The sequence below is a fragment of the Callorhinus ursinus genome, unplaced genomic scaffold (genome assembly GCF_003265705.2).
Source record: "Callorhinus ursinus isolate GAN/ISIS: 27379988/994484 unplaced genomic scaffold, GSC_fseal_2.0 scaffold44, whole genome shotgun sequence".
Classification (NCBI taxonomy): domain Eukaryota; kingdom Metazoa; phylum Chordata; class Mammalia; order Carnivora; family Otariidae; genus Callorhinus; species Callorhinus ursinus.
Window position 1 is genome coordinate 6,129,701 of NW_027397106.1, and position 9,564 is coordinate 6,139,264.

At 42.8% G+C, this 9,564-nt stretch overlaps 1 pseudogene; it reads right to left on the bottom strand.

Annotated features, from left to right (window-relative positions):
- Positions 1-2,536: 2,536 nt before the first annotated feature.
- On the bottom strand, positions 2,537-3,955 carry LOC112832200 (glutamate dehydrogenase 1, mitochondrial-like; annotated as a pseudogene).
- Positions 3,956-9,564: the final 5,609 nt, after the last annotated feature.

Here is a 9,564-nt window from a genome sequence, read left to right on the forward strand (position 1 = left end):
AAAAAAAGGGATTGATAAGATGTTGGTTGAAAAAGGGAAAAAAATTAAAAAAACAGTTAAAAAATTAACTTTGAAAAACTAATGAATCATGGTAAAAAAAGCCATGAATTCTATGTGCAGTATTCCCCTAGCGCTGGAGTTCTCCCTTTCTCCTTGATTGGTAAACTCGGTCTTGGCTTGCTGGCTGTTCCTGCTGATCTTCTGGGGGAGGGGCCTGGTGCCATGGTTCCCAAATGTCTTTGCCGGAGGCGGAATTGCTCTGCCCTTGTCAGTCCGGGCTAAGCAATCTGCTGGGTTTGCTCTTGGGAGATTTGTTCCCTGCAAGCTCTCCGTACAGCTTTGGAGGACCAGAGTGAGAATGGTGGCCTCCCAATCTCCGCTTGGAGGAGCCGAGAACTCGGGGCCCCGCTCCTCAGTGCGCCCCCAGAAAAAAGCAGTCACTCCCATGTCCCCGGTCTCCGGCCACACTCCGTGCTCACCCGGCCTGTGACCGAGTGTTTCTATCTCTGGCTCCCACCCCATGTGGAGTCTCCAAACCCAGCAGATCCCTGTGGTGCGCTCCCGCGCTGCTCCTCCCGGGGGAGGAAGGGGAGTCTCCCCGTATCTGCTGCTTGTTGGGTCCCTGCTGGAGGAGCAGTGGCCCGACTGGGCCGCGGATCACAGTTTATGGCAACCCCGAGCTGAGAGCCCGCGCCTCGCCTCCGTCTCTGCAGCCGGTTTCCCCACTCCGATACCTGGGAGCTCTGCCGCACTCAGGCACCCCCAGTCTTTCTTGACCCCAAGGGTCCTGAGATCACACTGTCCCACGAGGATTCCACCCCCCAGCTTAGCCACTGGGGAGACATCCCTCAGTGGAGCCGACTTCTAAAAGTTCCGATTTTGTGCTCCGCGGCTCTCTCACTTGCCAGAAGCGGCCGACGGAGGCCCCTCCCCCGCTGTCTATTCTCCCGAATATCGCCTCGGATTCACTTCTCTGCACGTCCTACCTTCCAGTAAGTGGTCGCTTCTCTGTTCAGAGAGTTGTTGCTACTCTCCTCTTCGATCTCCTGTTGAGTTCGTAGGTGTTCAGAATGGTTTGATCCCTATTCAGCTGAATTCCTGAGACCAGACGAAATCCAGGTCTCCTACTCCTCCGCCATCTTGCTCCAGAGTATTATTGTTTTTTAAAAAAGACTCATTCATTACATACCTAATGTCTAGTATTTCATTGGTATACCACTGTTCAAAAGGTCCTGGCCAAAAGAAAAAACTCTCAAACAAAACACTCAATCCAATGCTTTAAGCCCCACTTTGTTAATTAAGCTTGTGTGAATTTGAGGCCTCCAAAAGAAAAGGGACATGGAATTAGGCAGGGCTGGAGACATTGGCAATGCTTAAGCTGTCAGCCAGACTCCGCACAGGAAGACCAGTAGTTTTTTTCTGGGCTACTCTACTTGAATTATTGTTCAATTACTCAGCAGAATACATCTTTAAAGAAAGAAAAATTAACATGATAAGGACGTTACTGCATTATTTGGACTACATTTCATAATTATATTTAGCAAATTCAGATAGCCACAATAAAAATAGCTTCCATCATCTGTAGTTGTGAAGATAATGATTATCCATCTGGCTTTTTAACTTTGCTGAACAATAAAATAGAACTGATAAGCTATAAATGATACTATTTTATGTCATAAAATACAAGATTTTTTTATTTTATGTTTATAAGCACTAACTGCTTGAGTCAAGGTTAGGCTTGTTAAATGATTAAAGGCAATTTTATTATAGCAACATGTACTTCTATCATTCTAAAAAAATAAAATGCATATAAGAAACGGCTTTTATTTTTGCTTGCAGCCTGGGAAATTGAGTTATTTTGCTGATGTGAAATAATAATAACTAATTTTAGGACAATACTACCTTCTGAAAATGCCTCACACCCACTTTTTTTTTTTCTTTCTTTTTTTTAACACTTTATTTATTTGACAGAGAGAGAGAGCACAAACAGGCGGAGCGGCAGGCAGAGGAAGAAGGAGAAGCAGGCTCCCCGCTGAGCAGGGAGCCTGACGTGGGGCTCGATCCCAGGACCCCGGGATCATGACCTGAGCCGAAGGCAGACGCTTAACTGACTGAGCCATCCAGGCGCCCCTCACACCCACTTCTTAAATTCATCAAATTTATAGCATGTCCCATCTCAGACTTGGCCAGAGCAAAATTATGCAAATGACTGATTGCTAAGCTGAAACAAAAAGTAATTAACATGTTGGAAACAGGCAAGGGAGCAAGCAAGCATATAGCTAGATAAAAAGACTTTTTATTTAAAGGCAAAAAATCCTAAGTGGCCCTCTGGCACAGGCAATTTCTACTTTCACACTCACCAACATGTATGTGATCTCCCACCTTTAATTTCTTTCATCTTAAAGGGCTGATTTGGACAGACTTACTGAGAACGATGTCCATAAAAGAAAAATCTTTCTGTGGTTAAATTTAACTTGTGATAAGTTTGCAGAAGTTACAGGTAAGGAGGATAGTGAAGAAGTCAGCTATGATCCATTTATTTGAAGGTCAAACCAGCTTCATTTTACACTCCGAAGACTTTCTCAGTGGTGCTTACATAGGCAGCTGTTCTCAAGTCCAATCCTAGGTTGTACTTTCTGGCTGTGTACATGATTTGCCTGGTAGAAAAGTCCATAGGGTAAGCTAAACCAGAAAGCACACTGTCTTTCTTGGATATTCTGTTTTGGAACCCTGCTGTAGATATAATGGGAGAAGTTCGATGGTGTTTTCTAAAATTTTTTTTCCAAGCTATCTTGAACAGACATGAGAAAACGGTGGTTAGAATCTCATACTTGAAGGTCAAACAGCCATAGCTGACATGATTTATACTCTTTAGCCACTCAAAGTAAGATACTATCACTCCCTCAGCATTCAAATATAGATCAGGAATAACCATAATGTTCCTCTTCAGAAAAATCTTATCAACTTCATTGGCAGTTTCAGCAATGATCTTGGCTTTGACTCTGGGTGCACTGGATTTGGTCACCTGCTTCTCGTTGGCAATAGGGATGAATATGCCAGTTTGCTTGCAGGATGCTTCTTTCCTAGGGCTTTGTCTTGGAGAAATTCAGGATTGATCCATGTTGCAATCTGAATTCCATATGCTCCCATTAGATTCAGCAACACCAACACATTTAGCAAAATTACAATGTAAATATAGACTGCAAAATTGCCAAATCCCTAAAAAACATATTTTATCTCCAAACCCTGGTGTCATTCCTAAAATGCTCATGAAAGAGACTCCATTAAGGAAGTTTTCAATCCCATGCAAAACACTATAGCCAGTAGCAGGGAGATGTGGGTGGATGCGACCCAGACTGATGGATTTACCAGGATGGCAGGCATGTGCATTAATTTACATGCCCTATGGTGCTGGCATAGGTGTCAGCAATCTAGGACATCTCTTGCTCGCATGTGCCCATGCCTGGGGAAGGCACATCAACGCCAGGACCAATCAAAAACGCTTTTTTGTGAGTTCCATGGTGAATCCCCTTGTGATCTTTTCCAATGTATTACTGGTGTAGTTCTTGGTATTAATACCAGCATTAGCACCCCAAATGGCACATCAACCACAGCACATTTAGATGTCACAAGGGAAGCCAAAACTTTTACTTACTTTACATTCACATCTTTGCTGTAACGGGAGCATGCAGGGCCGGCTGTGCCGGGCCCCATAGCCCCGGATGACCTCCCTGGCGCTGTTGTCCTGCGGGATGCGGAAGCTCAAGCTCAGCAAGTGGTTGCAGGGCTTGAGGTTTCGCAGGATGCCTCGCAACCCGTTCCGCTTCTGCTCCTCACTCTCGCCGTTCTGGACGTGTGCCACCAACTTGCCCTCCAGGATGCTGGCCGCGTGATTGAAGCAGCTTTCCGCCACCTTGAAGAAGTAGGGGCTGTCCTCCCAGCCCGCCGCCGCCATGCTGTCCCGTGGCCACGTTCCAGCGGCAGTGGCATTTCGTCCAGGCGGCGCCCGCTCTTGGAGGCCCTGAGGAGGGCTGCTTTTTAAACTTCGCGCCTTCCCCGCAGTCTTCTCCCCTCACGCCACCCGCCACCTGACTGGGAACAGTCGGCTGCGCGGCCCAACGCCGTCTGGGACCGCCAGGCAGGACCGGCATCCCTTGCGCGCCTGCGAACGGCCGTTCCCTCTGCCCGTCCCGCGGGGTGTGAGGTGCGGGGCGGCGGTGGAGCTCTTTCTCTGTATTTGAGGTACACTCTCATTCATTCTAAAGTATATTTCGAGGTATAGAACTCTTGTCTGCATTTATTTTTCTTTCATCATTTCCAGAATATCAGCCCGTTGCCTTAAGGCTTCTGTCACTTCTGTTGGGAAGTTTTCGGTCAACTGGTTGTTCTTTCGCAGGCAGCCTCGCCCTTACTTCTTTCCCAAGCCAAAAAATGGAGGCCCTTGACCCAAGGTCCTTTCTTTCCCCACCCTTGGGTCGTTCCTGAATGGAGAGGGTGTCTGCATGCTTAAGGAACTTGGCCGGCACCGGCACGCTCCGGGCACACTCAGGCCTGCGGCGCGCACTCGGGCGGAAAGAGGGCTGTGCGGGCGGGAGGTGGACCCGAGGCTCCGTGGGCAGGGAATTCGAGGCCCCAGATGTTTGGAGCCCAAGTTACAGAGTGTGCTGGCTGCGGGTGGGTGTATCAGCCAGACTGCAGGACCCTCACCCTGTGGAGAGAGACAGGAGGGAAGGAAGCCAAACACGAACCCCCAAAGCACTAGCCCAGGCCAGGACCACAGTTGCCTGTGCCTAAAGGTGGCGTTGTTTAAAGGTATTTGTCTTTTGTCTCTGTTTCTAAATTTTTCTCTTTGTCTTTGGTTTTCAGTAGTTTATTATGAAGTGGTGAGCTGTGGTTTCTTTTGTATTTATCCTGCTGGAGTTTCATAGTTATTAAGCAACTCTTCATCTTCAAACCCACCATTATGCTTTGTGATGCGCAGATTCTGGGAAGTATATTTGGCAGCAGACTTCTCTTATGTTCTGGCACTAAAGGGATACTACTTGCTGAATTCTGTTAGCACCCCAGCAATAGGGTGCTATTTTTAGGGTGCTATTTTAGGGTTCTTTCCAGCTTTCTCTCAGCACTCCCAGAACTAGTCCCCTTATGCCCTCTTAGACATGGCAGCATCAAGAAGCTTCCCCTTCCCAGTTCCACAGGATCCCTCTTCTGAACTCCTGCGATAGCAACACAGATGGGCACCGTGCCTCTTCAGGGATCTGAGTCCCAGCTCACAGAGAATCTCCTGCAGGCTTCTAGTGGCTGGCCATCCAAATTCATCTTTTTGTTCCCCTAGCCCTAAGGATGGCAGCTACTTCCTGTAATTACTACCTCTACATCACCATAATGCTCTCTTTCTGCTTTTTGAATTTTTTTTTTTTAAAAAAATTCTTATTTAAATTCAGTTTAGTTAACATAGTGTATTATTAGTTTCAGAGGTACAATTTAGTGATTCATCAGTTGCATTCAGCACCCTGTGCTCATATTATCAAGTGCCCTCTTTAATGCCCATCACCCAGTTACCTAATCCCCCACCCACCTCCCCTCCAGAAACCCTCAGTTTGTTCCCTATAATTATGAGTTTCTTATAGTTTGCCTCCCTCTCTGTTTTCATCTTATTTTATTTTTCCTTCCCTTCCCTGTTTCTTAAATTCCACATATGAGTGAAATCATATGGTATTTGTCTTTCTCTGACTGACTTTATTCTCTTAGCATAATACTGTCTAGTTCCATCCATGTGGTTGCAAATGACAAGATTTCATTCTTTTTGGTGGCTGAGTAATATTCCATTGAATATATGTATACCATTTCATCTGTTGATGGACATCTGGGCTCTTTCCATTTTTGGCTATTGTGGACATTGGGGTGCATGTGCCCCTTTGAATCACTATGTTTGCAACCTTTGGAGAAATACCTAGTACTGCAGTTGCTGGGTCGTAGGGTAGTTCTATTTTTAACTTTTTGAGGACCCTCCATACTGTACTCCAGAGTGGCTGCACCAGCTTGCATTCCCACCAACAGTGTAAGAGGTTTCCCCTTTCTTCACATCCTCACCAACATCTGTTGTTTTCTGAGTGGTTAATTTTAGCCATTCTGACTGGTGTGAGGTGGTATCTTATTGTGGTTTTGATTTGTATTTCCTTGATGCTGAGTGATGTGGAGCATTTTTTCATGTAAATCTTCATTGGAGAAATGTCTGTCTGTTCATGTCTTCTGCCCATTTCTTGACTAAATTTTTTATTTTGGGGGTGTTGAGTTTGATAAGTTCTTTATAGATCTTGGTTACTAGACCTCTATCTGATAAGACATTTGCAAATATCTTCTCCCATTCTTCTGGTTGTCTTTTGGTTTTGTTGACTGTTTCCTGTGCTATGCAAAAGCCTTTTATCTTGATGAAGTCCCAACAGTTCATTTTTGCTTTTGTTTCCCTTGCCTTTGGAAATGTGTCTTGCAAGAAGTTGCTGTGGCCGAGGTCAAAGAAATTGCTGCCTATGTTCTCCTCTAGGATTTTGATGGATTCCTGTCTCACAGTTAGGTCTTTGATCCTTTTTGAGTTTATTTTTGTGTATGGTGTAAGAAAGTGGTCCAGTTTCATTCTTCTGCGTGTGGCTGTCCAATTTTCGCAGCACCATTTGTTGAAGAGACTGTCTTTTTTCCATTAGATATTCTTTCCTGCTTTGTTGAAGATTAATTGACCATACAGTTGTGGGTTCATTTCTGGGTTTTCTGTTCTGTTCCATTGAAAATATGTCTATTTTTGTGCCAGTACCATGCTATCTTGATGATTACAGCTTTGTAATACAGCTTGATGTCTGGAATTGTGATACCTCCAGCTTTGGTTTTCTTTTTCAACATTACATTGGCTATTCAGGGCCTTTTCTGACCTGAATACAAATTTTAGGATTGCTTTTCGAATTTTTCAACTTCTGTTTAACTATGTTTTCATATTAAATTATACTGCTCTGTCCCATTCTCTTCTTTCTCTGACTCTAAACATATGTTAGATCTTACCATTTCCCATGAGATTTTAATGATTTTATGCTATATTTCCCATTTTTTGTCTGTATTTCAGTGAGGATATTTTCTGTTGACCTCATACTAGTTTATTGTTCTGTTCCTAATGTGTTTAATCTTGGTTATTATATTTTTCAGTTTTATCATTTATGTTTGATTCTGTTTTATAGATTCCAGTTCTCTAGAGAAATTCTCCATTTTCCCATCTATTTACTTGAACACATTAATCAAAGTCATTTTAAAATGTATGTCTAAAGAGATCACAAGTGTTGCCAAGGATGTGTAGAAAAGGGAATCCTTGTGCACTGTTGGTGGGAATGTAAATAAGTACAGCCATTATAGAAAACAGTATGGGGAGTCATTAAAAAATTAAAAATAGAACTGACATATCCAGCAGTCCCATTTCTTGGTGTGTATTCAAAGGAATGAAATCACTACCTTGAAGAGATATGTGCACCCTCATGTTCATTGCAGCATTATTCACAATAGCTAAGACAGGGAAGTGACCTAAGTGTGTATCAACAAATGCATGGAGACACACACACACACACACACACACACACAATGGAATAGTGTTCAGCCATAAAAAAGAAGGAAATCCTGCCATTTGTGACAATATGGATGACCCCTGAGGGTATTATGCTAAGTGGACAGACAGAAAAAGACAAATACTGTATGATCTCACTTATGTGTAGAATCTAGAAAAGCCAAACTTATAGAAATAGAGACTAGATTGGTGGTTGCCAGGGACTAGGGGTTGGGGAAAATGAAGAGATCTTGGTCAAAGGGTACAAACTTCCAATTATATATGAATAGTTCTGGGGATCTAATGTATAGCATGCTAACTATATTTAGCAATACTGTATTATATACTTTAAATTTGCTAAGACAGTAGACCATTAATGTTTTTACCACACACACAAAATGGTAACTATGTGAGGTGATGGATGTGTTAACTAGCCTTCTTGTGATAATTATTTCACAAGATATACATATATCAAATCATCTTGTACACTTAAACTCACGCAATTATCACGGTTATCACACAGTTCAATTATATCTTAAAGCTAGAGAAAGGCAAATGTTTGTTGAATAAATGCATGAATGAATGGATATGAGAAAAAGTTAAAATGCATATTTAATAACTTCAATACGTAGATCACCCATGAATATGTTTCTATGGTCTTTTTTCTTCTTTTTTTAGTCATTTGACATTTTTAGAAATAAAATTGAGACTCTGGCTGGTATTATCTTACTCTATAAAAGAATGACTTTTGCTTTGTGTAGGCAGAGGCAAATCATCTTAATCCAATCTAGGATTGAGCTGTTTCAAAATTGTGTTGTGAGAACTGGTCTATTTCTTGTTCAGTATTACTTCTAGAGTATAGTGCTTCTGTGACCTTCCATAGCTCTAACTGGAAAAGTCATTACCACTCACCTTTTCTTGGCAGACCCTGAGCTCCAATTTTGGACTACAGATCTGCTTGGCTTCTCAGCCTCATAGGCACTACTTTTTGCTCATCTTATATTCTTGTCATGTGCTACTTAGGAAATGGCAAATATCTCATGGGAAGAATTGGTGCAGAATGTTAGTCTCACCTTAAAGCATTTTGCTTCTTCTGGTCATCTTGGCCCAACAAGTCCTGGCTGCCTTGGTAGCCCTGAATTTCAAGTTTTGTGTCTATATACCTGTGAACTGCCAAAAGTTCAGCTAAGGTTCTCAGCCTCTTAGCTATCAGTTTCTGCTTGGCCATCCACCACTTACAAATAGACAAAGGCCGTGAGGATAACATAGAATAATACAGAATATCAAGCTCATTTCAGTACACTTCTCTTCCCTCTGAGGTTTTGGTCTCTGACTCTTGACACCCTTGTTAGACATTCCAGTACTTTGAAATAGATGCTTTCTGCATTTTATTTATCCTCTTCTAGTTCTCAAGAGAAATGTTGATCAGATATAAGCCAATCCTACATGATCAGAAGTGAGATGTCTATATTCTTTATGACTAAGAAAAAGTGAGATTTCTAGAATGATGGCCTAACTTTGAGGGTAAAGCTTTTACTTTCCAAAATGTCTTAGTGTGGGCTGTCTCAAATACTTCTCTATCATTTGGCTCTTTCTCTGGATGCTCTACCTTCATCTCAATGATATTTAGGTATTGTTATTTTTTTAAAGATTTATTTATTTATTTGGGAGAGAGAAAGAGTGTGTGTGTGTGAGTGGGGTGGGGGAAGGGCAGAGGGAGAGAGGAGAGAATCTTCAAGCGGACTCCCTGCTGAGCATGGAATCCGATGTGGGGTTCCATCCCAGGACCCTGAGATCATGACATGAGCCAAAATCAAGAGTCAGACACTTAACCAAATGAGCCACCCAGGCGCCCCTAGGCATTGTTATTTTAATTTGCAGTTCCCAAATGAAATTGATGTTGAGCATCTTTTCATATGCTTATTTGTTATCGGTATATCATCTTTAGTGAGGAATCTGTTATTTTGCTCATTTTTACTTTGGTG